A 24,367-nucleotide genomic window follows, 5' to 3' on the forward strand; every position below is an offset into this window, starting at 1 on the left:
CTAGTCCCGCCCCTCCTGGCCAGAGCGGGCAGAGAGAAGCTTCGGCTGGGCCAGAGACTTAACGTACGTAGAGTGAGGCTCTCTGCTGTAGCTGCCTTAGGCTGCGGAGGCGTTGCTTTGGAAGAGTTCGTTTTAAAATTTCTATCTTTTAAATTGTATCCCGTCAGTTTAAATTATAGTAATGACTCAAGAAACATCAGTAGGTGTGCAGAAGTGTGGCCGACTCTGGAGATCTAAAAATGAACAAAACAAGGTCCCGGCTCCCCAGGTCTTCTTAACTGGGTGTGTGGATTTGAAGGTTTGTATTTTCACTTGCCTGTAACAGAAATTTAGCATTTTTTTTCCTTCAGGAAGGCAGGCAACAAATCCTAGTAGTGTTAGCTATATGTGGCACTGATAGCCCTCACAGAGAAATAATGTCACATATGATTGTTATTTCTGTCTCAAACTACTATTCATCACTACTTTGAAATTAAAGTAAGTTTATCTTGTTTTTTAAAGTGTTAATAAGAAGCATATGTCTTTCTGTATCACCGTAGTGGGTCTGTGAAGTCTCTTTCCAGGAATCGCCCTCTGCCTAAGAGAACTGCTTCAAGCAAAATCAAATTCCCTGTCTGGGGACAGGCTGCAGCCTCTGAGTCGTCTCTGCAAGGGTACCTAAGCCCAGGCCCCTAGCCTCAAGCGGGACGACTCAGAAGGGCCATCCCAGCTTCAGAGCTGCTCCTAGGGTCAGCTGAGGCTTCCACTGTGACTGCGTCACAGTTCGAGTTCTCCCTTTGCCCTGTCTTTCTATCACCCTCTCGAAGCTGTTCATGAGTACATTTTTTTTTAGATGTTGGGGGTAGGAGTTTATTAATTAATTAATTTATTTTAGCTGTGTTGGGTCTTCGTTTCTGTGCGAGGGCTTTCTCTAGTTGCGGCGAGCGGGGGCTGCTCTTCATCGCGGTGCGCGGGCCTCTCACTATGGCGGCCTCTCTCGTTGCGGAGCACGGGCTCCAGACGCGCAGGCTCAGTAGATGTGGCTCACGGGCCTAGTTGCTCCGCGGCATGTGGGATCCTCCCAGACCAGGGCTCGAACCCGTGTCCCCTGCATTAGCAGGCAGATTCTCAACCACTGCGCCACCAGGGAAGCCCCATGAGAACATTTGTATGCACAAATCTTGTGGAGTCTCAGCCTTTTTAATAAGTGTAATTGTTATTTAGGTTTGGTGAGGCTGACAGATTGGAAAACAGCTGCCATTAAAAAGGTAGTTTATTATACTCACAGATCCCAAGAAAGGAGGACACACCAAAGGAGGACACACCACACTGGGGGGGGGCACACGTGGAGGCGCTGGGGTTGATCACGAGGCAGGGGGAGCGAAGCGGACTGTGGGCATGAACCTTTATTATGGTTTACATAAGAAGGGATGGGCAAAGCAGGGCAAACAGGTTTAGAATTGGCTAATTTGAATAATTTCAGCAGCCCTGGAGCATAGGGGCTGTCCCCAGTTGTTTGGTACCTGGCCCTGAGGTGATTAGGGCAGGTGGATAATGGCCCCGAGTGTGAGATCCCAGAAAGGGAGGTGATTGGGGGGTGTGAGCTTAGATGCTGAAATCGGGGAACTGACCAGCCTCTAGCTAGGGCCTCAAAACTGGATCAAGACAGCATTAAAAAAAAACTATATTACATTGGTGTATATTTCCTGGGGAACCTAGCCTTACCTGTTTTTTAAAATATGTTGATAACTATATTTCAACATACAGTAGACCCTTGAACAACACGGGCTTGAACTGCACATGTCCACTTATATGCAGGGTTGTTCTCCCCCCCCACCCAGTAAATACTACAGTACTACACCATCTGGGATTGGTTGAACCGCGGTATGGAGGGTTGCCTGTGGACTTGAGCTTCTTCGAATTTGGGGATCCGTGGTGGGTTCTGGAGCCAGGCCCCCTCGGATACTGAGGAGCGACTGTAATTGGTTTCTTTTGTAATTTCTTGTATTTTATTTTATGCATGTAAAATATTATTCTGAGAAGATACAGACTTCAGATGCCAAAGGGTCACATGGCACCAAAAGGGCAAAAACCTTTGGTAATTGAAGAGACAGGCATGCAAACAAGTAACAATATTTACATCTCAATATATGTATGTGCAGACTATTCCTGGCCAGAATGGAAGAAGTGACTATTGTGAGGATGATGTGCAGGAAGTGGGTGGAAAGGAAAGTGTAAGTGACAAGAATGCTTTATAGAGAAGGAGCTGCTACCGTCGGGTGTTACAGGAAGAGTGGTAGGTGGGTGAGAAGGCTGGCAGGACACCTTCGACCCCAATTTCCACTCTCTGAATTGTTTCTTCTTGTTTGTCCCTCCACATTCCAGGTAACACGCTAACACAAACAGGCACACACAAACACATCCTTCCCCTCTGCCAATAGTTATAAACAATTTTGGATAAATCACGGTTTAGTATTTATGTTATTATGACTAAAAATCTTCGTAATGACCAATGATGAAATTTTTTCTTGTACAACTTTTCCACTAGAATTTAACACTTGCCTTGTTTTTCCCCTTTGTCTAGTTTTAAATGATTACCCATCAGCATTGTAAATCTCCTCTCAATGCATTCAAATATATCAACTACTCTATATGTTTCCTTTTTTTGGTTTTTTTTTCCCTTGGGTCCTCACCCTTGAATAAACACCTCACCTCTGCCACTGCCCAGTTCTAGACTGTTTGGAAATGACTTCTGCCCATTGTCTTCCTGGGGCTTGCTGTCAGCCTTTTCCTATCCTGTGCTGGATCTCTGGTTCTTGGATACCGTGTATTCTTCTTTGCATTGTTTTGGGAGCACATCAGTTTTTGAGGTCTGGAAAATCAAAAAATGGCTGTGTTTTACCCTCCCACTTGACTGCTAGCTTGGATATATAATTCTAGCTTTAGAGACATTTCTTTCAGAATTGTTAAGTGATTGCTTCATTGTCTTCTAGTTCCCACTGTTGGTGTTGAGAAATCAGATGTCATTTCTTTTTTTTCTTCCAGTGGCCTGAAAAGATGCACCTTGATATAGACCGCTTTGCTTTCACTGGCTTGGCACCTGAAGGGACCATTCATTCTGGATACTCATATCCTTCATGTTAGGGATATTATCTTATATTATTAATTTTCTTAATAACTTGCTCCCCTCCTCTTTCTTCATTCTCTCTTTTAAGTAACTTCTTTTACTCATATGTCAGATTCCCAGACTGGCAGTCTCATTTTCTCTCATTTTCTATCAGTTTTTCATTTTGTTTTATTTTTTAGGATATTTAAAAATTTTCCCATCCATTTTATTAGGTTTATTTCTGCTCATATATGAAATTTCCAAGACGTGTGTATTTATTTTTATGTATGTGTATGTGTGCATTTGTGTGTTTGTGTATGTGTGTGAGTATGTGCGTGTGTATGTGTACATGCACATATACAAGGCAGTGTATACGGGTTTGCAAATGTGATATGAACTGCTGCTGTGAGACCCAGGGTTTAGCAGAGAGGAAAAATTGAATCTCTTTTAGAGTTACAGACAGAACTTATGACTGGTCCTGGTAAAGTTAGTCTCCTTTCCAAACCTGCAATTACTTATGTTTACAGTGTTGCTTTTGTTCTCAGAGCCCTCACAATTCCTCATCCCTTGCACACTTCTCCTTTCTCATAATTCCATTTCTCCTATAATTCCCCATCTCTTCCACAGTTCTCCTTTCTCTCTCACAATTCTCTGTTCTCTGATAATATTCTGACCTTTTCCACAATTCCCCCATTTCTTCCCCAATTCCCTCCCCCCAACAATTCTGGTTTTTTCCCACAGTTCCCTGTGTCTCCCACATTTCTGTGTTCTTTCCCAGAATTCCCCATGCCTTCCACAATTCTTTATTCTTTCCCTCAATTCCCTGTCTCACTCACAATTTTGTCTTTTCCCACAATTCTCTGCTCCCATAATTCCTTTCCCACAGTTTTTGTGGTGGAGGGGTTGTTTTAATTGTTTTCTTAATTGAGATATAGTTGATGTATGTTATATTAGTTTCAGGTGTACAACAGAATGATTTGATATATGTATATACTGGGAAATGATCACCACAATAAGTCTAGTTAAGATCCATGACACACTTAGTTACAAAATTTTGTCTTGTGATGAGAACTTTTGAGATCTACTCAATTAGTGACTTTCAAATATACAACACAGTACTATTAACTACAGTTGCCATGCTGTATATGATATCCTGAGGACTTATTTATTTTATAACTGGAAGTTCGTATCTTTTGACCACCTTCACCTATTTCACCTCACCCCCAACCCCCAGCCTCTGGCACCACTAATTTGTTCTCTGTGTCTGTGAGTTCATTTTTTTAAGATTCTACTATAAGTGAAATCACACGGTATTTGTCTTTCTCTGTCTGACTTATTTCACTTAGTATAGTGCTCTCAAGGTCTTTGCATGTTGTCACAAATGACAGGATTCCATTCTTTTTATGGCTGAATAATATTCCATTGTATACAAATACCACATCTTCTTTATCCATTCATCCATTGATAGGCAGTTAGTTTGCTTCCATGTCTTGGCTATTGTAAATAATGTTTTAAGGAACGTGGGGGTGTGTATATCTTTTCAAGTGAGTGTTTTCATTTCCTTTGCATAAATAACCAGAAGTGTAATTGCTGGATCATGTGGTAGTTCTATTTTTACTTTTTGAGGAAACTTCATGCTTTTTTCTTTAGTGCCTACATCAGTCTACGTTTCCACCAACAGCGCACAAGAGTTTCCTTGTCTCCACACGCTCATCCTCATTTCTTGTTTTTTTGATAGTAGTCATTCTAACAGGTGTGAAGTGATATCTCATCTGGGTTTATTTGCATTTCCCTGATGATTAGAGATTTTGAGCACATTTTTATGTACCTGTTGGCTATCTATATATCTTCTTTGGAAAAATATCTACTCAGTTTCTCTTCCTATTTTTTAGTTGGATTGTTTGTTTTTTGCTATTGAGTTCTTCATATATTTTGGATATTAATGCCTTATCAGATATATGATTTACAAATATTTTCTCCCCTTCAGTAGGTTTCCTTTTCATTTTGTTGATAGTTTCCTTTGCTGTGCAGAAGCTTTTTAGTTTGATGTAGTCCTACTTGTTTATTTTTACTTTTGTTGCCAAATCCAAAAAATCATCTCCAAGACCAATGTCAAGGAGTTTACTGCCTTGTAAACTTGTAGGAGTTTTCTAGTAGGAGTTTTATGGTTTCAGGTCTTACGTTTAAGTTTTTAATCCATTTTGAGTTAATATTTGTGTATAGTGTATAATAGTGGTCCAGTTCAATTCTTTTGCATGTGGCTGTGCAGTTTCCCAACACCATCTATTGAAGAGACTGTCCTTTCCCCATTGTGTGTTCTTGGCTCCTTTGCTGTAAATTATTTGGCCGTGTATGCATGGATTTATTTCTGGACTCTATTCCATTCCATTGATCTACGTGTCTGTTTTTATGCCAATACCAGTGTTTTGATTATGGTAGCTTTGTAATATAGTTTGAAATCAGACTCTGTAGTGCCTCCAGCTTTATTCTTTTTTCCCAAGACTGCTTTGGCTATTTGGGGTCTTTTGTGGTTCCATACAAATTTTAGGACTGTTTGTTCTATTTCTGTGAAAAAATGCCATTGGATTTTTTTTCTGTTCTTTTTGGCCACACCACGTGGCATGTGGAACTTTCCGTACCAGGGATCGAACCTGTGCCCCCTGCAGTGGAAGCACGGAGTCTTAACCACTGGACCGCCAGGGAAGTCCGAAATGCCATTGGAATTTTGATAGGGATTGCATTGAATGTGTAGATTGCTTTGGGTTAGTATGATCATTTTAACAGTATTAATCCTTCCAATCCATGAGCACAGAATATCCTTCCATTTATTTGTGTTTTCTTTGATTTCTTTAATAAAAATCATATATTGGGTTAGCCAAAAAGTTCGTTCAGTTTTTCTGTAACATCTTACAGTAAAATCCGAATGAACTTTTTGGCCAACCAGTTTTCAGTGTTCAGGTCTTTCAACTTCCTGGTGACTTTATTCCTAGGTGTTTTATTCTTTATGTTGCAGTTGTAAATGGGAATGTTTTCTTAATTTCTCTTGCTGCTAGTTCATTATTAGTTTATGGAAAAGCAAGTGATTCCCACAATTCCCTGTCTCACACACAATTCTCTGTTCTTTCCCACAGTTTTGTGTCATTCCCACAATTCCACATGTATTCCACAATTCTGTTTTATCCCAGAGTTCTCCATCTCTCCCACAATTCCACATGTCTCCTATAATTCTCTATTCTCTCCCACAATTCCATGTCACTCCCACAATTCCACATGTCTCCCATAATTCTCCTTCTTTCCCACAGGTTCTTGTCTCCCATAATTCTCTCTTTTTCCTACAGTTCTCTGTTCTTTCCCATTATTCCCTGTCACTCCCAGAATCCTCCTGTCCCCCACAATTCTCTGTTCTTTCCCAGAATTCCCACTGTCTCCAACAGTTCTCTATTCTTTCCCATAATTCTCCACTCTCACAATTCTGTTTCCTAAATTTCCTGTCTTTCTCATAATTCTTTATTCTCTTTTGCAGCACCCCATTATCTCTCACAGTTCTTGCTCCTCCATCATACTCTGTTCACTCCCACAATTCTCTGTATTCTCTCAGTTCTCTCTTTTCCACAATTCTCTGTCACTCCCACAATTCTCTATCTCTCCCACAATTCCGCCTGTCTCCCACAGTTCCCTTTTTCTCCCACAGTTCTCTGTTATTTCCCACAATTCCCTGTCAGTCCCACAGTTCTATATGCCTCCCATAATTCTCTGTTCTCTCCCACAATTCCCTGTCACTCCCACAGATCTATGTACCTCCCATAATTCTCTGTTCTCTCCCACAATTCCCTGTCACTCCCACAGTTCCATGTGTCTCCCACAATTTTCTGTTCTCTCCCACAATTCCCTGTCACTCCCACAATTCCTTGTTTTTCCCACAATTCTCTATTCTATCCTACAATTCCCATCTCCCACAATTCTCAGGTTTCCCCCGTAATTCCACAGGTATCCCACAATCCTCTCTTCTCTTCCACAATTCCTTGTCATTCCCACAATTCCATGTGTCTCCCATAATTCTGTTTTCCTACAATTCTTTGTTCTTTCACAGAATTCCTCATCTCCCACAATTCTCTGTTGTCTCCCACAATTCTCCATTTCTTCCTCAATCCTCTTCTCTCTCACAATTCCCCTTGCCCCTCTCAATTCTGTTTCTCTCACAATTCTCTTGTGTACAATTCTTTCTTCTGCCATAATGCTCTCTTCTCTCCCATAATTTTTTGTTCTTGCTCACAATTGTCTATTTTTTTCCTCACAATTCTTTTTTCTCTCACAATGTCCCAGTGCCCCCCCCAGTTTCCCTATCACTCCTACAATTCCTTGTCACTTCGACAATTCCCCTTTCATGCACAATTCTCTGTTCTTTCCAACAGTTCTCTAATTTTCTCCCACAATTTCCTGTTTTTCTCATAATTCCTAATCTATCCCACAATTCTCTGTTTTTTTCCCCAGAGTTCCCCTTTCTCTCACAAGCCTCTGCTTTTTCCCACAGTTCTCTAACTCTCCCACAATTGTCTCTTCTTTCCCACAACTACCCTTGTCTCCCACAATTCAACTCACCCACAGTTTTCTGTTCTTTCTAATAATTTCCTGTTTCTCTTCCAATTCTTTTTTCTCCCCAATTCTCCATTTTCTCTCACAATTTTCCATTCTCACAATACTTGATCATCTTTCACAATTCTCTCTCTCAGAGAATTCTCCCTTCTCTCCCATAATTCTTTTTTTTCTTCTTGTGTTAATTCCCATCTCTCCTGCCATTCTCTGTTCTCTGTCAAAATTTCTTAGATCCCTGGAGCCCATCTCCAGGGTTTGCCAGGACCAGGCCCCTGGGTGGAGGAAGCACAGAAGGTTTGGCCCATTCAGGAGTGGCATGGCCAGAGTGTGGGAACAGAGTGTGGCCTGGGAATGAGGACGTGACACAGAAGGTAGGGTGTCAGCAGGAGAACATAGCTAGCTTTGCATGGGATATAGGTGTGGCCAAGAAGGAAAATGGGTGTGGCAGGACGAGTGTGACCCAGCTGGGCTCTGTATGGCCAGGCAGAGAGGAGGGGCGTGGCCATGTGGGGAGGAGCGTGGGCATGGACATGCAAGAGTGTGGTGTAAGTGGCAGGGGAATGAGTCTGTCAGGGCAAAAGTGGGAAAATTCATGGTTATGCTGGAGTGCAGGTGGCCTGGGAGGGCATAGCTAAGGAGGAAAGACAGGGGGTCAGTTCCTTGTCTCTGAGACAATATTCTATTTCAGTACATGACAAAAATATTTTGTAATTGTGTATTTACAATTATATTTATGCTACCTACCAATGGTTATTTGAAATCAGAAAATACATTTTTAAAGCTTTCTATCCCTTATACGAGTGCTACTCAGAATGTGTCACCCAAGTGGGTCTAGTTCACACACTTGTCAGTCTGCCATGAGATGAGCAGCTTGGACCAGAGGGGAAGTAAGGCACTGCTTCCTTCATCAAGAAACTCTTGCCATGAGAACTACATCACCTCAACTGAAGTTGTGCTTAGTCACAGCAGCTTTACGTTTTGGCACGAACTTGGCATCTCAGCGTGGACCTGAAGCTGCAATCCCTGGGCTGGCACTGGAGTAGCTAGCGCTGTCAGTCACTGAAGCGGTCAGTGGGCAGGCGCTGGAAGGGTAGAAGAGTCAATGAATCTGGAGCAATATCATTCATGCAGCAGTGCATGTGGCGCATCTGTGATGTGCCAGGTCTTAAGTGCTGAGAACACACAGGTGAACGCACTGCACAAAGCCCTTGCTCTTAGGGGATTTACCTTCTAAGTAAACAAATAGGTCGAGCAACCAATGAACAATCCAGTAGACAAACAAATAATTTCAAAGTGTGAGAAACACCCTGAAGGAAAAACAAGTAGTGTGAGAGAGATTGAAGGGTGATGCTGCTACTCAAAGCGTGGTCCCTGAAGCAACAGATTCGCATCTCCTGGGAGCTTGTTAGAAATGCGGAATTACAGCTTCAACACCATCCCCCCCCCGGCGCTGAGTCCAAGTCTGCATTGTAACAGGCTCCCCAGGAGATCCGTGTGCCCAGTGCAGATTGAGAGCTCTGGATACAAGCTCACGTGTGGTCGTCAGGAAGACTTCTCTAAGGGGGGGACATCTTAGCTGAGACCTGACTCATGAGAAGGACCCAGCCGTGTAAAGATCAGAACAAAGAGCAGTCCAGACAGTGGGAACAGCAAAGGAGAGCTTCCTGTGATGGGAATGAACGGGGGAAGGCCAGCGGGGCCTGCCCGGAGTGAGTGAAGGCAGAACGTAGGAGAGGATGTGGGGACTGGAGCGCGCTGGGCTTCTTGGGGGGGGGGTCGCATTTTCTTCTAAGTGAGATGTGAAGCCATAGGAGGGTTTTAAAGAGAAGAGTTGCTGACCTGACAACAGGGAGAATTTGCTTTTCTCAACTTCACTCTTCACCGCTCTCCAGTTACGCCTGGACACCTTCACTTGTCCCCCTGCCAGCACTGCCTTTGACCCTCACAGTCTTTGCTAAGGCCTGAATGCACGAAGGCTAGTTCCTAAGACACAGCCGGTGGGCGTCCTTATAGCTCAGTGCTCCGCGGGGTCTGCGTGGGTTCACCAGGACTCGCCACGTCGGTACGCAGAGGGACCATGTCTGTATCGTGTCTCTCTCAAGGGCCAGGGCTGCGTCTCACTCTTGCAAATACAGTAAATGCCACTGTTCTTCCAAGGGATTTGTTGCCAGTAGAATTAAATTACTGGAGGTTATCATTCTGTTTAGTATTTTTAATACTATTGTAATAACTTCAGAGAATATATTATTGCAAGTTCCAAGCTTGTGTGTGTGTGTGTGTTATTTATTTTTTTGATGAGACCAGGGTCTCTTAACATAAACCTCTAAAACAATGAATTAATTTTAATTCACTGATGATAGATAACTACCTTTCATTGTGGGTCACTTTCAACTTACCTGAACCCTAGTTCCATATCTCCAGATGTACACAGGGCATGACTGTTTGAAGAAGTTTCTCTAATTTATAGCTGAACTTATTTAAGACTGAACACTCCTTGATGTGTGCCAAGTGGGCCTGGGAGGGCACTGACAGGCCTGCTGTGGGACCAGTTCAGAAAACTGAAGCTTGTCCTCTGGTGAATGCTGACAGGGAGATGCCCAGCCTTTTACTGTGTTTGGGAATCCATCATGTATGATGTTTCATAGGAGGCGGGGGCTTGCTTCCCTGTGGAGCGGTGGTTCTCAGGGCGGGGTGGGGGTGGGATTTTGTTACTCTCATCCCATCCAGGAGGCATTTAGTAATGTCTGGAGCCATTTTGGGCTGTCACACTGGAAGTAGGGATTGCTATTGTCATCTAGTGGATCAAGGACAGGAATGCTGCTTACCATCCTGAAATGTACAGGACAGCTTTCATAACAAAGAATTATCCAGCCCAAATGTCAATAGTGCCAAGGTTGAGAGACCCTGTTCTAGGCAAACCGAAGGCCAGAAACTTGCTGTCCTTGATACCTGGCAGCTAGAGCATGGGTTCCTACCTCCTCAGCTTGGGCAGTATATAATATAGATATACATGGACATGTACGTGTGTGTGTAGTTACTAAGTAACTACAGTGGGACAATTTAACTTAATTCTCCTCCTTTTTACCCTATTTTTTTAATTAAAAATTTTTTATTGGAGTATAGTTGATTTACAGTGTTGTGTTAGTTTCAGGTGTACAGAAAAGTGATTCATCTATCTGTCTATGTATTCTTTTTCATATTCTTTGCCCTTATGGTTTATCACAGGATATTGAGTATAGTTCCCTGTGCTGTACAGTAGGTCCTTGTTGGTTATCTATTTTCACCCCAGTTATTCTGAAGCTGAAATGGGGGGAAAAGCTAGTGTTTAATAGTAAAGTGTTGTTGTTATTATTATGTTATTGTAATTAACTTATTAGGCCAGTTGTTACCACAAGTGGGCCTTTATGGGTGAGCAGATTTGACATGGTGGACTGAGAATGACAGGAGTACCACTGGTCACAACGGGTGACATACACGTTGCTCTGGAGAGAAGCTGTGCAGAGCAACGTGTTACCAGCCACCCAGGCAGGAAACATCAGGATAGTCTTGCCTAGAGGAGTGAGAGATTTCTTCCTTTCTCCCCTGTGGAAATAATTGGTAATGGATCTGGTTTGCTAACGATTACCAAAGTTAAAGAGAAATGGAGCAATAATAGGGTTATGTTAATGAAATTTCCTGCAGGTATTGGATTTGCCTTTCACTTTTTAAGCATAAACTATAGCCAAGGACCATCCAAAATAATTTTTCTTTTGAAGGGGAACAACAACATGGTAGGCTATGTCTGAAACTACCAACTTAACCGTGTAAAGAGAAAATTAAGATAAAGAAGGCAAGAGGAGAGGGAGTAAAAGAAATGGCTGCTGATTTTGAGAAATGTCTGGGTTTAGGGGCAAGATGAGTTCATTGTTGGAAACACTGCCGTTGTGATGAGAATGGTTATCAACAGTGAAATCCAAGAAGCAGTTCAGAGCACAGAACTGAAACTCAGGAAAGTGAGAGCTGGTTAGAAATAAAGAAACGTAAGTCATCTGGTGTGGTTGGATGGTAAAACCACAAGGAGGAATGGTGATAGCCTTCACGGCTTTTGTTCTTTGCTATCATTCCATACTTACCAAAGAGTCTTCGGACTAGTTGGGTTTCCCTACTCAGAAGGGAATGCTTGAGTAGCTCACCTAAATATATTTGTGCCTCTTCGGCAGTTTTGTTTGTTATTGTAAGCATTGCGAATTAATAAATTGGAGAGAAGAAAATTAAAAATGGGAGGAAAATCAAGAAGGTAAGTTATGAGTGGCTGTAGGGGAAGGAGGGAGGAGGCTCTCTTAAATGGTTTGGATTCACCCTAAAGTGGGATTGAAGAATTAAAGCCGCAAAAGACAAGTTGACAAACCATTCTCTACCACCACCACATCAGACACAGTTTTCCAAGAAATATGCTTTGGGGGATATTAAAATTCATACTTTTAACTCTTGAATCCTAGGAACAGATGTTTGTGATATTATTTTATTGCTTGGTCTCCTTATGCATTAAAAACCAAAGATATACAGGCTCTAAATACAGAGTTATTGGTACAAATATTTAAAAGATATAATCAGAGTGTAGCAAACGTTTGGATTTTTCTTCTCTCTCTCTCTCTCTCAGTCAGTCTGTCTCTCTCTCCAGCAATGGCAATATAAGGCTTTATAGCCAAAGAAATATACTGTGAATTATAAAGCATGAAATAAATTGTTAACATAAATGCTAAAATGTTACTCTGCCCCCCTGCTCTGGGGGCTCTCTACTAATTTGCTCAAGCTCCTCTTCAGTTGCACTTTCCTTGATGTTACATCAGAAGCAGAGGCAGCCATGTAAGTAGGAAACCTAATGCATGAGGTTATCTGAGGAGTGCTCTTTTGCCCCCAGTCAGGGTTCTCCAAAGAAACAGAACCAACAAGAGATCTAGCTAGCTAGCTACATATCAAGAAATTTATTTTAAGGAATTGGTTCACACAACTGTGAGCAGTGCCAAGTATTAAATTTGCAGGGCGGGCCGGCAGCCTGGAAACTCAGCAATAAGCTGACATTGCAGTCCTGAGTCTGAAATCTGTAGGGAAAACATTTCCTGAGCTTCTACCATGTGCTGGATATGGAGCCAGTCTCGGAGGCCATGGGATGGGTGGGACGTGTTCCCTCCTGCCTCACCAATACTCTAGGTAGTGAGACAGACACATCTTCAGATAATTTCATTTATTTCGTAAGTTTACAAACTTACTGTGGGAGGATAAAGAAAATGTATTTAGCCATGGCCTTTACTCTGGAGGAGATGACCTCTGAACTGAGTTTTTAAAAAACCGTTTTAACTGTTTTTAAGTGTACAATTTTGTGGCATTAAGTACATTGACAATGTTGTACAAACGTCACCATGAATTGCCCTTTAAAGGCTAACTGGGGGTTATTCCGGTGTGTCAGACACTGTTAGATGCAGTATAACACCTGTTCTCTCCCTGCCTACTTTTTTTTTTTTACACAAATGGTAGCATACTTCACGTAGAGTTTCCACCCTTGTTTTCTTCCGTTAAAATATCTTGGAGGTTTTCCATATTGATACATAAAGCATTTCAGTTTGTTTTTATTTAACACTTGTACACTGTCCCATTGTACAGATTAATATAATTTATGTAACTGGTCTGTTAATAGTGAGCAAAATTTAATTGCTTCTAATGCTTTCCCATTACGCACAATGCTGCAATGAATAATATTGTACTTACATTTTTTCTCACATGCGAGCAGATCTGTGGAATAAACACCTAGAATCAAAATGACTGGCTCAAGAGGAAGTTGCTTTTATCTTTGGTAGGCATTTCCAAATTACCCTCCGTAGGTGGTTGTACCAGTCCCTCTCAGAATGTATGAGAGAGCCCATTCCCTCACACCTTCATCAGCACATTGTATTGCTCTTTTTGTTACTGATTTTGTAGGAACTATTTACATAGTAAGGAAATTAACTCTTTTTCCAAAGTATGAGTGTGTTAGTCTGCTTCGGCTGCCATAACAGAATAACACAGACTGAGTGGCTTAAACAACAGAAATTAATTTTGTTCTCGAGGTTAGAGGTTCAAGATCAAGGTGCCATCAGCGTTGGTTTCTGGCTTCCTGGCTTGTAGACAGCTGCTTTCTTGGCCTCTTCTCTATGCATGTGGAGAGAGGGAGCTCTCTGGTATCTCTTCCTGAGAGGACACCAGTCCTATCAGATTAGGGCCACGCCCTTAAGACTTCATTTAACTTTCGTTACCTCCCTGAAGACCCTACCCCCACATATAGTCATATTTCGGTTATAACCTCAACATACAAATTTGGAGGGGGAGCACACAATTCGATCCATAACAATGACTTAGAAATATCTTCTCAGTCATTTTTCTTTTGTTTTTGTTTGTGGTGAATTTTGCTTTGAGTAATTGTTATGCACCTTAATTTCACAGTCTTACATGGTTTCTGGGTGTTGGGGTGTCGTTAAAATTACTTTCGGGCTTCCCTGGTGGCGCAGTGGTTGAGAGTCCGCCTGCCGATGCAGGGGACACGGGTTCGTGCCCCGGTCTGGGAAGATCCCACATGCCGCGGAGCAGCTAGGCCCGTGAGCCATGGCTGCTGGGCCTGCGCGTCCGGAGCCTGTGCTCTGCAGGGGGAGAGGCCACAACAGTGAGAGGCCCGCCTACCGCAAAAAAGGAAAAAAAAAAAAAATTACTTTCATTTAAGTCCTAAATGAATTCTTCTACGATTTTTCAAATTTATAAAAATTTTGCCTTTTTACTTTAAACCCTTGATAAATTTGAAATTTATTCTGGTGTAAGGAATAAAGTACAGCTCTAATCTCCCCCTCTGTTTTTTTCAGTTACTCAGTTGTCTCAGGACTATTTTTTCAATAAACCATCCCCCCATATCCCCCTACACACATACAGAGATTTGAGATATCATCTCATTATTAAGACACGAAATTCCCATGTATACTCAGATCTATTTTTGGACTTTTTACTCCGAGCCATTATTATGTCCATGAACAACACACCAATACCACGTTAAAGTACTGGGACCACCTGGCAAGTCATTCTTCTCTCATTCTTCTTCTTTTTTCAGAATTTTTCTTGATACTTTTGCTTGTTTATATTTCTGAATGAAATTTGGAGTTGGCTGGTCAAGTTTTTTATTTTTGTATTTTTTTTGAAAATCTGGATGGTAATTTTACTGGGATTATGTTAAATTTATATATATAGGAAAACTAGAACTCTTTAGAAAAATGTGTCATCCTATACATGAATATGCAGTGCCCTCCCCAAATGTTCAAGTCTTCTTTTGTGTCCCTCAGTGCAATTTTAAAGTGTTTCTTAAAATCATTTTAAAGTGTTGAGTTTATTCCTTGGTATTTAAGCTTTGTTTTTGCAATGTAAGGGAAATCTTTTCCTTTTTTATATCTTCAAACTTATTATTGGTATATTTATGAAAGCTGTTGACTACATTCGACTTATGTTTTGCAATGTTTTTACTTCATGTGTTGTCGTTAGTCTTATTTTTTGTTTCTTTATCTTGGATTTTCCAGGGATTCTTTCATATAATCTCAACTAATAATAATTTTACCTCCTCATTTCTAACTCTAATGCCTGTAATTTCTTTTTTCTGCTAATTGCAAAAAAGTTAGGACTTTGCAGCAAAATATTAACTAATAGAAGTGGTTGTGGACATTCCTAATTTTTGTGGCAATGTGTCTAGTGTTATTTATCCATTAAGCATTGGGTTAACTTTTTAGATTGGCATATAGTTTTTTTTTTTTAACATGTTCAAGAAATATCCATCTATCTCTTTTTATTCCGAGTTTTAACAAAATCAACAAATGCTTTGGTGAATGGGCTTCTGTAGAAGATGATAGAGGGGTTGATTTGTTCATCTGAGTCAATGTGAACTGAACCAGCACAGGTAGAAAGAGGAGTCCAGAGGCAGAGGTGACCACGGGAACATAGATTTCTGAGAAGCACCATATAACTTAGGGAAACGTGATCTTCTGAGGACCTGGAGATTCAAGTGAATCAGATCTTGAGCCCCAGGCCGTAGGAAGGCCAGGCCTAGCTGACAAAGGCTTACACTTTGCTTAAGGGTGAACCTATTAAATATTGTACAAAATGTGGTGAGTTGATAATAAAACATTCTGTGGTCTGAAAGTTATATGTGTGTGTCTGTGTATCTGTACAATTGCTTTTGATTTTCTAGTTTAGACCAATGCTCATACTTCACTGGGTGTACATATCCCTCAGGGATCCTGTTAAAATGCAGATTCTGATTTGCTTAGTCTGGATGGGGCATGAGAATCTGCTTTTGCATTTCTCACAAGCACCCAGGTGATGCCAGCGCTTCTGGTCGAAGGAGCACACTTTGGATGACAAGGCTTCCGAGTACCCTATGTGTTGTCCGTAGAAAGAAATACAGAGGTTGAGAGGAAGCATTTAGAAACTTTTGTAGCAGTTTAAGAGAGTAATTTTCTGTCTCATGAATCTGAGAATAAAGAAATTTGGTGTACATTTTGAACGTTTGCTTTTTATTTCATTCCATTAGTAATTTTTTGGTTTTTGTGTTTACGAAAATATCGGTGGGCAGTTGATTAGAAATTAACAAAACAAAACAACCAGTCCTTCACTACGGATAGTTCCAGAAGCATTACTTTAAAGTACCTCCTCTTGAGGGAAAATGGATTATCTTTCTTCTCTCACGTGGAAGCAGGAGCATTTGTCTAAAGTTTTCAGTTACCCCAATTAATTCAGCTTTATAATTAGGGAATAGAAGAGATGAGTGTGACTATTCTACTATTTACAATCATAATATAATTAGCCCCTAGCTTTATCTGAATAATTTCAATAATAATTATCAATGAAAATAATATACTTGCTTTATTTTTTAAAGTGCCTTGGTAATTGCTCAGAGTGGCCTCATACTTGATTCCGTTGCTTTTTGTAGGGTTGTAGCACTGAGCGCTGAGCCCCCTGAGGTGAGAAAGGATTGTGTGGCACTGATGCGGTTTGAGGGTCACCTACGAGGTGATATATTTATCCTCAGGTGAGTCTGCTATGGTGCTGGAAATTCTAGTACCAGAAAGTGACTGGTAGAATGAAAATGGGCTACTACTCCGTGGGAAACAGCATGAAATATATATTTTATTGTATCATGTGAACTAGAAACAATTGATTGCCTATTATACTAGTGGTTAAATACTTAAAAGAAATTTCCACTTCTGGGAACTTCCTTGGATTTTGTGTTGTTGTTCTGTGTTCATATGCTTTGCTTTCTGCGAACACTTGACAATACAGATGAGAATTGTGTGGTGGGAAAAGGGCTAAATTTAAGAATGTTCTATTTGTTAATTTAAAGGTTTCCTGCAAATTGTGTGTGGGGGGGGCGGGTATTATTTTATTTTAACAGAGAGCAGCTCAGTCTGGCCCCCAAAGTACCACAGGAAAACCCTGAAAACCATCACTGTGAACTATTAACTCCAATAGATTACATTTGTTTAAAGTCACATCACTGAAAACAAACTTCAAAAGTGTGCTGAGGACGTTGATTAAGGACAAGTGAGCATTTAACTGGTGGGTGGTGTTAATTAGGGAGATAGCAGGTCCCTGTAAGAGAATTCTTCTCTCTGCCTCTCTTTCCTTTCTTTATTGTTCTCTCTTCTCCCTCTCTCCCCCCCTTCCTTCCGTCCTTCTCTCCCGCTACTGCTCCTTCCCTTCCTTTTAACAAATTATTGAGCACCTCCTATGTGCAGGACATTATGCTAGACAGGAAAAAAGAGAGACAAGATAGACTTTGACACTAATAACGAGGCCCCCAGACCACCAGGATTTGGGATACTTGAGCAAAAGAGATTTGATGAAGTTTATCCTCCAAAGGTAAGGGGAGAGGGGAGGTCAGAGGAAGAGAATGTTCTGGCCGGAAAGGAGTCAAGATCTGAGTAAAGGAAGCTGAAGGACACACATTTCCACTTTGGGTTTAGGAGTGGCAGGAATGCTTGGGGTGTAGGAGGTTAGCACCAGGTCAGTATTATCTAAAGGGCTATAAGCCTGGCCTCCAATTTAAACGGGGTGTGGAGGCAGGGTCTAGCAGGTGGTGAACCAAAAGAATTTACTGGGATCTGAGAAATGAGCTGAAGGAATAACCCCATCGTGGGTAGGCAGGCAGGAACCTTCCCCTTTCTGAGTTGAAAATAAGCCTCTTCGGTCTGGACTTGCTTTCCTAAATTCCACTTCCTCCTTTTCTCAAAAATGAGGTGAAATAACACCAGCCGCAAAAAAGCACTAACAGTATATAACGTGAGGCTGTGGTCTTACTACGTTTTAGAAGTGTCCCTTGGCTGTTTCATATGTATAGCTGCCCTCTCCCTGAAAATAGCTTGTGCTTTTGGAATCCCACATAGCCTGCATTTTGCTTTTCAGAGAAAACATTCAATGGCTGTGGCTGAATGAGGTCTCATCCCTACCCCCATGCAGTCAAGGCCAACTAGGTCTCTGGCCCTCTTGATGCTGACCACTGAGTCTTTTCTGGATTTGGCGATTTGGTACTGGTTGTTTGCACCTTCTCTGAGAATGAAGCCTTAGATTAGAGACCATACTGAGAAAATCTTAAAAGTCTCCTTTGCTTTGAGAGTCACGAAAGCAGGTAGTACATCTCACCCATCTTCTCTCCTTGGTACCTCACACGACGTCTGGCACGTACCTCACGTACAGCCGGAGGGATGGAGGTGCCCACAGCGTGCTACCAGCAGGCTGCAAAATTATTGTTGCGGTGAAGAAACACTTTTTTCCCTTTCGTTTTCCACAGGATATCTTCCTAAACCTGTCTCAATGGATGGGTGGGAGGATGGACAAGGGGATGGGATGATAGGTGAGCGGACGGGTGGGGGATGAATTAAATGTTGCACATCAGTTCCGACTGACCATAGACGCTCTTCAGTATCATTAAACTATCTCTGTCTGATGACTCAGGGCAACTCTGTCACCTATTTCTGAGTTTCACCTGGTTAAAGTGTGAAATCACGAACTTTCGTTCATTTGATTCTGCCACTTTGTGTGTTAATCTGCTGCAGGTTTTGACAACCTAACAGTGATCATTTCCAGTTATTTGTGTGGGTTTGATGTTGGCTTTTACAAAGTTTTATATACATGGTTTATAAACCTTCATATTTTGTGGCTTTAAATGGTTTCTCACCTTCTCGGACAATGTTACAAAACATTTTATGGTGGAAACGTTTACAAAGGGGTAGCATGAGTTTAAAAATTATAGTTAATGACAGTGATTTCATTGAACCAGAAAAATGGAAACCCTGATCTAGATCCTCTAAATTAAAAACAAAGACGCATTGGGGGTAATCACTTTAATATTGGACTCTACACCTATGATAGGTAGGAATTTTTTCCAAAGGGCATCCTGATTGGTGCGATCTGTCAGTTGCATGATTCTTGTCAATTGCATGAACCTACAACCCTGTGACCCAGACGTTATAAACTCAAAGTTACTAACACACCTCCACACACACATTTCATAATCTTCAGTGTGAGAATTTTTTTAAAAAAATTTTAGACAGCTTTGGAGGGAAGAATCATAACTAAATCTTTTTGAGTAACTAACAAAAAGACTTAGGAAATTGCCACTGGGGGGCGATGGAAGTTCAGAAACTGCCCTGCTAGTCCCTGAGGCAATGGAGCACTTCAGCTGGTTTATTTATTCAAAGCTGGAATTTGGACTAGCGAACCACCAAGCTCAGGGAAATTCCTGGATAAGGAACACAGTCCTGGGAAAAACCTACCAAAGATGGAATTAGCACCTTGGCGGACCGCCTTTAACACGAAGAGCTTTCCTTCCTTGTGCGTCTTAAAAACTGACTTTAGTTCCCATCAGTTAGAAACAGAGGAAGCCAAGTTAAACTGCAAAGAAATGAGACAACAAAGGAGGGTGCTTATTTATCATGACCTGCAAACACATGTAAGTGCGTAGTTTAAACGGCAATAAGGTATCTCCCAGCCACTGGGATCAGAGTTTTGGCTGGTGTGGGTGGGCCTCAGGCAGGAACTTTCCTGGGGGAGGAGGGAGGTCTTAGAGTTTATCTCAGGAAACTCTGAGTCATAGCTAACACTTCAGGTGACAAAGAATCTAGTGAGGCAGGGTTTAGATGGGTTTAGAAAGGTACCTTCTGGAAAACAAGGGAGAAAAACGTGTCTTCACTGAATGGGTAACTTTGCAGCCACTTGGTGGTGGGCTGTAGGTTTTATTTCTCCTTCCCGGTTACCTCTGTGGTGCTTGGGACCACTGGTCGGACTGGGATCCAAACCTGGCCCCAGACTTTGGCCATCCCACTCCATTCAGCACTCTCGTTGTTGGGGGTCCACTGATCTTACTTGGTTTTCTCTTCTTTCCCAAGATTGATACCGTCAGTGTCAGCAGCGCAAGGATTTTTGTCCTGCTTCCACTCCAAGAAGGGCCAAAGGACAGGGAGAAGTAGAACTTAAGAAAGCAAGTCCAGAATGCACTTTTGTGCATAAGAGAAGGCATAAATATATCCAAGGGACTGTGTTGCACCCCATGTCCCTTAGGTTCTCCATTTCTAAAGCCCTCAAACCTAGCAGAGGGATGGCCTGGGAGTTCCAAGATTGCAGCCCAGATGAGGACCCATGGATCCCACTGCTCAGTGCCTGGTGCCCTCTGAAAGTTGCTGATGCATGTTTCTGAGGACACTCAGAAGTCTATCTGGAAGCATGTTATATCAGTGAGGACATTTGGGGGTTTGAGTGAGAAGCCCAACTTGAATTAGTCAAGCAGAAAAAGGAATATATTGGTTCACATCCCTAGGAAGTCCAGGGGTGGGGAAGGCTTCAGGAAGGGCTGGATCTGGGGGCTCTGCCTCCCTCTCTCAGCCCGGTGTCCATCTGCGTGACAGTCTCTCTCCCAATTTCTTTAATATCCTGAGTAATTAGCTCCTATCAGGTCACATACTTTCTTTCGGATCAGTGACTCTGTTGAGGGGTAGAACAGGGTAATATGATTCGCGGGGGCCCCAAGGGTTGTAACTGATAGCCCACCTAGGACCACATGAAATGGGAGAGAGGATGTTCCTCAGAGGAATTGATGCTGGACAGACTAAAGCAGCAGGAATGTACATGCAAATAATTTGTGTGGACAGGAAGATCAATAAGTCAAATAATAATGAGATCAGTTAGCCAACAGTAAAATTAATCCCAATTGTAGTTTTGCTTCCTTAAATTCTACCATAGGCCTAATGAAAAGGCTCTGGATTCTTGAGTAAGTAAGTTGGGGAATGTCTCTACTAATTCCAAGAGGATCTAGGAACTGTTTTCTATTGACAAATGCCTCTATCAAAAGGAACCTGAGTTGTAACCAGTACAATAAGGAAAGCACCATGAGTTCAATATCGGATGATGAAAAGAAAAGGGAACATACTGTCTAATAACGAAAAGGACCAACAACTGCATTTGGGACTAACAGTCCTGAAATTCTCCCTGGAAGCCCCTTAAGGTCTCCATAATTACTGCAAGGCTCCCTTAATTCAAGTGATCTGCTTTCTATGTAAATCCTAATCATACAAAACACATGCCCCGGTGCAAAACATAAACTGAAACAAAATAAAGTTGCAAGAAACTGAGCGCCTAGAATAGCTTGCAGCGAACACTGATAGGGTGTGATCGGAGACAGCGGGGCATTTGGGCCTGAGTGACACAAAGAGTGCAAGGCTGAGAGGGTTGTCGGAAGCCATTGTGCTGAGGGCCGACATCCACCCACACTTGCAAGGTCTAAGAGGAAAGCCCTAGGCCCTGCGGTGGGGTGGCCTGGAACGGATACCCTTCTGAATGTTCCATTCCTGTGTTTGAGTTCTGCTCTCGAGCTCCGTCCCTGCGGGCTGTGAATCTGGAAGTCACTTCTGCTCCCAGTGGAGTGGCAAGAATACCAGCCTGCGGAGTCATCTTGTGGATGGGACCAACTATCATATACCGGCCTAACCCGGGAGTTGGCACACTTTTGCTGTAAAGGGAGGGAGAGTTAGTATTGGGGGCTTTGTGAGCCCTAGTCTCTGTCTGGAAACTTCTCGGCTCTGCAGCTGTGGGCAATATGTGGCTGAATGGGCGTAGCCACAGTTAGCTACCTCTAGCCTAATTGGTAGTTCTACCCTGTTTTCTAGGTGTTAGCTCCTCCTCTTATGGACTGAATTGGGTTCCACCTCCCCAACCCCCACACCTGCCAAATTCATATGGTGAAGCCCTAGCCTCAGGTGTGACTGCATTTGGGGAAGGGTTTTTTTAACGAGGTAATTAAAGTTAAGTGAGCTCATGTGAGAGGGCTGCTAATTCGATAGGACTGGTGTCCTTATAAGAAGAGGAAGAAACGCCAGAACCTTCCCTCTCCACCCTGTGAGAACACAGCACAGCAGTCATCTGCACACCAGGAAGAGAGCTTTTATCAGAAATCAACCCCGATGCCCCTTGGTTTGGGACTTGCAGCTTCCACAACTGTAAGAAAATCCATTTCTGTTGTTTAAGCCCTCTAGTCTGTGATGGTTTGTAAGGACGGCCCCAGTAAATTAAAACAATGATGCACACATTAACTGTATGAATCTTGTAGTCACTTTAAATTTCTTTCTTCTCTCCCTCTCTCCTTCCTTCTTCCCTCCCTCCCTCCCTTGCTTCCTTCCTTTCTTTTTAAAATTGTTTTTTTTTTTTTGCGGTACGCGGGCCTCTCACTGCTGTGGCCTCTCCCGTTGCGGAGCACAGGCTCCGGACACGCAGGCTCAGCGGCCATGGCCCACGGGCCCAGCCGCTCCGCGGCATGTGGGATCTTCCCGGGCCGGGGCACAAACCCGTGTCCCTTGCAGCGGCAGGCAGACTCTCAACCACTGCGCCACCAGGGAAGCCCTTAAAATTTTTTACGTCACTCGAATGGAGGTAAAAACATCTGCCCTGCTTATCCAACAAAATTTTTCTGAAGCTTAAATTAAATCAAAAACATGAGGTACAAGCAAATATTAAAGTGTTTCTGTTTAAGCTCAATCATCTATATTTGCAGATGTAACCTAGCAACTCTGGACTCAAATGTTGAGGGCTTCCCCACCAAGCAAGGTTACTTGGTCAGTGGAGTGGTGTTTGTGTTTATTTGCCTGCGTGCTTTTATTTTTTGAGAGGTAGGGGAGCTACAAGGAGGCTAGGAGAAGAAAACATAAAAGGATTCTGGTTCTAGTCCATGGTAGAGAGGTAAGGGAGGTTGGGCTCAGAACTGAGAACAACTGAATGAAGAAAATAATTACAGACTCTGAACAATGCCAGGGAGAAAACCAGCAGGGTCATGTGATAGAAGTTACAGGCCTGGGACTGGCTGTAGATGAAATAAACAGTCTTTATGGCCTCTTCGTCTTCCCTCTCATCTTTTCTTCCCTCAACCCTCATCTCCAAGGCTTTCAAGCTCCTAGTTTCTCATGAAAATGTTGAATCAGGATGCTGTTCTTTTCTTCGGTATCATCCATAGTCTACAGTTCACGATAATAGCAATGACTGTTGTTAACTGCGTACTTCTGACCTGGGCACTACTCTGCTAGGTATTTTTTGTAATAAACTTTTAAAATTAGAGTAGTTTGAAATCTACAGAAAAGTTGCAAAGCAATACAGAGAATTCCCATACACTGCACACTCCATTTACCCTATGACTAACGTCTTACATGAGCATGGTGCATTTGCACAAGCCATAAACCAATTTTGATACATTAATATTAACTTTCCTTCTTGATTGGAATTTTGTTAGTTTTTACCTAATGTTCTTTTTCTATTCCAGGATCCCTTCCAGGAGGCCACATTACAGCGGATCATCCTGTCTCCTTGGGCTTCTCTTGGTTGTGACAGTTTCTCAGGCTTTCCTTGTTTTTCAAGACCTTGACAGTTTGGAGGAGGACTGGTCAGGTATGTTGTAAAATATCCCTCAACTGGGATCATTCTGATGTAATGCATTATTTTTTACTCTGATGGCTAAGCTTCAGTGTTGGTATAAATTATTTCGTCGTTACAGATGAAAATACTGAGGCACAGAGAGGTCAAGGAACTTCCCCAAAGTCACACAGCTAGCCAATGACAGAAGCAGTGGTCAAACTCAAGGTTGACATGACCTCATGCCACACACTTACTTGGCCTCCCCAGCTCCTATCTGCTGAATTCTTGACATTGAAATAGTGCCCTTCAAGGCTACCAGGGTGATCCTTTTTGTAGCTGTTGTTGCATACAGTTTTAAACAATTTACTGGTATGTTTAATTAGGTTCGAACATTTCTCCAGTCAGTTATTTGCTGAACTATTTGTGTTGCTTCAGTGGCTGCTTTGCTAGGGCGCTTGGTTAATCCAGAAGGAACGTCACTAGAAAGTATTAAAGAACTTGTGTTTCTAGGCGTGGTTCTCAAACTGTGCTCACCTGGCCCCCAGGATGGTCACCTGGACTGCTCGTTAAACACGCACTTCGCCGGGGTAGGATGACCACCTGGCCTGGTTTGCCCAGAACTGACCCGTTCCCAGGATGTGGTGCTGAAACCCAAACCGGGACAGTCCAGGCAATCCAGGATGGTTTGTCACCCTACCACAGCGTTCCTGGGACTTGCTCGGGCCCAGCAATCTGCTTTTAAACCAACTGTGCAAG

At 42.4% G+C, this 24,367-nt stretch overlaps 1 long non-coding RNA gene across 1 annotated transcript; it reads left to right on the forward strand.

Moving 5' to 3' along the window:
- The first annotated feature begins 112 nt into the window (after window positions 1–112).
- LOC308608664 lies at window positions 113–23,638 on the forward strand. The gene is made up of 3 exons (XR_014014209.1): window positions 113–298; window positions 16,653–16,751; window positions 23,520–23,638. It is a non-coding gene; the product is annotated as an uncharacterized lncRNA (long non-coding RNA).
- The last annotated feature ends 729 nt before the right edge of the window (window positions 23,639–24,367 follow it).

The sequence above is a fragment of the Mesoplodon bidens genome (assembly GCF_964165515.1).
Source record: "Mesoplodon bidens genome assembly, chromosome: X".
Taxonomy (NCBI): domain Eukaryota; kingdom Metazoa; phylum Chordata; class Mammalia; order Artiodactyla; family Ziphiidae; genus Mesoplodon; species Mesoplodon bidens.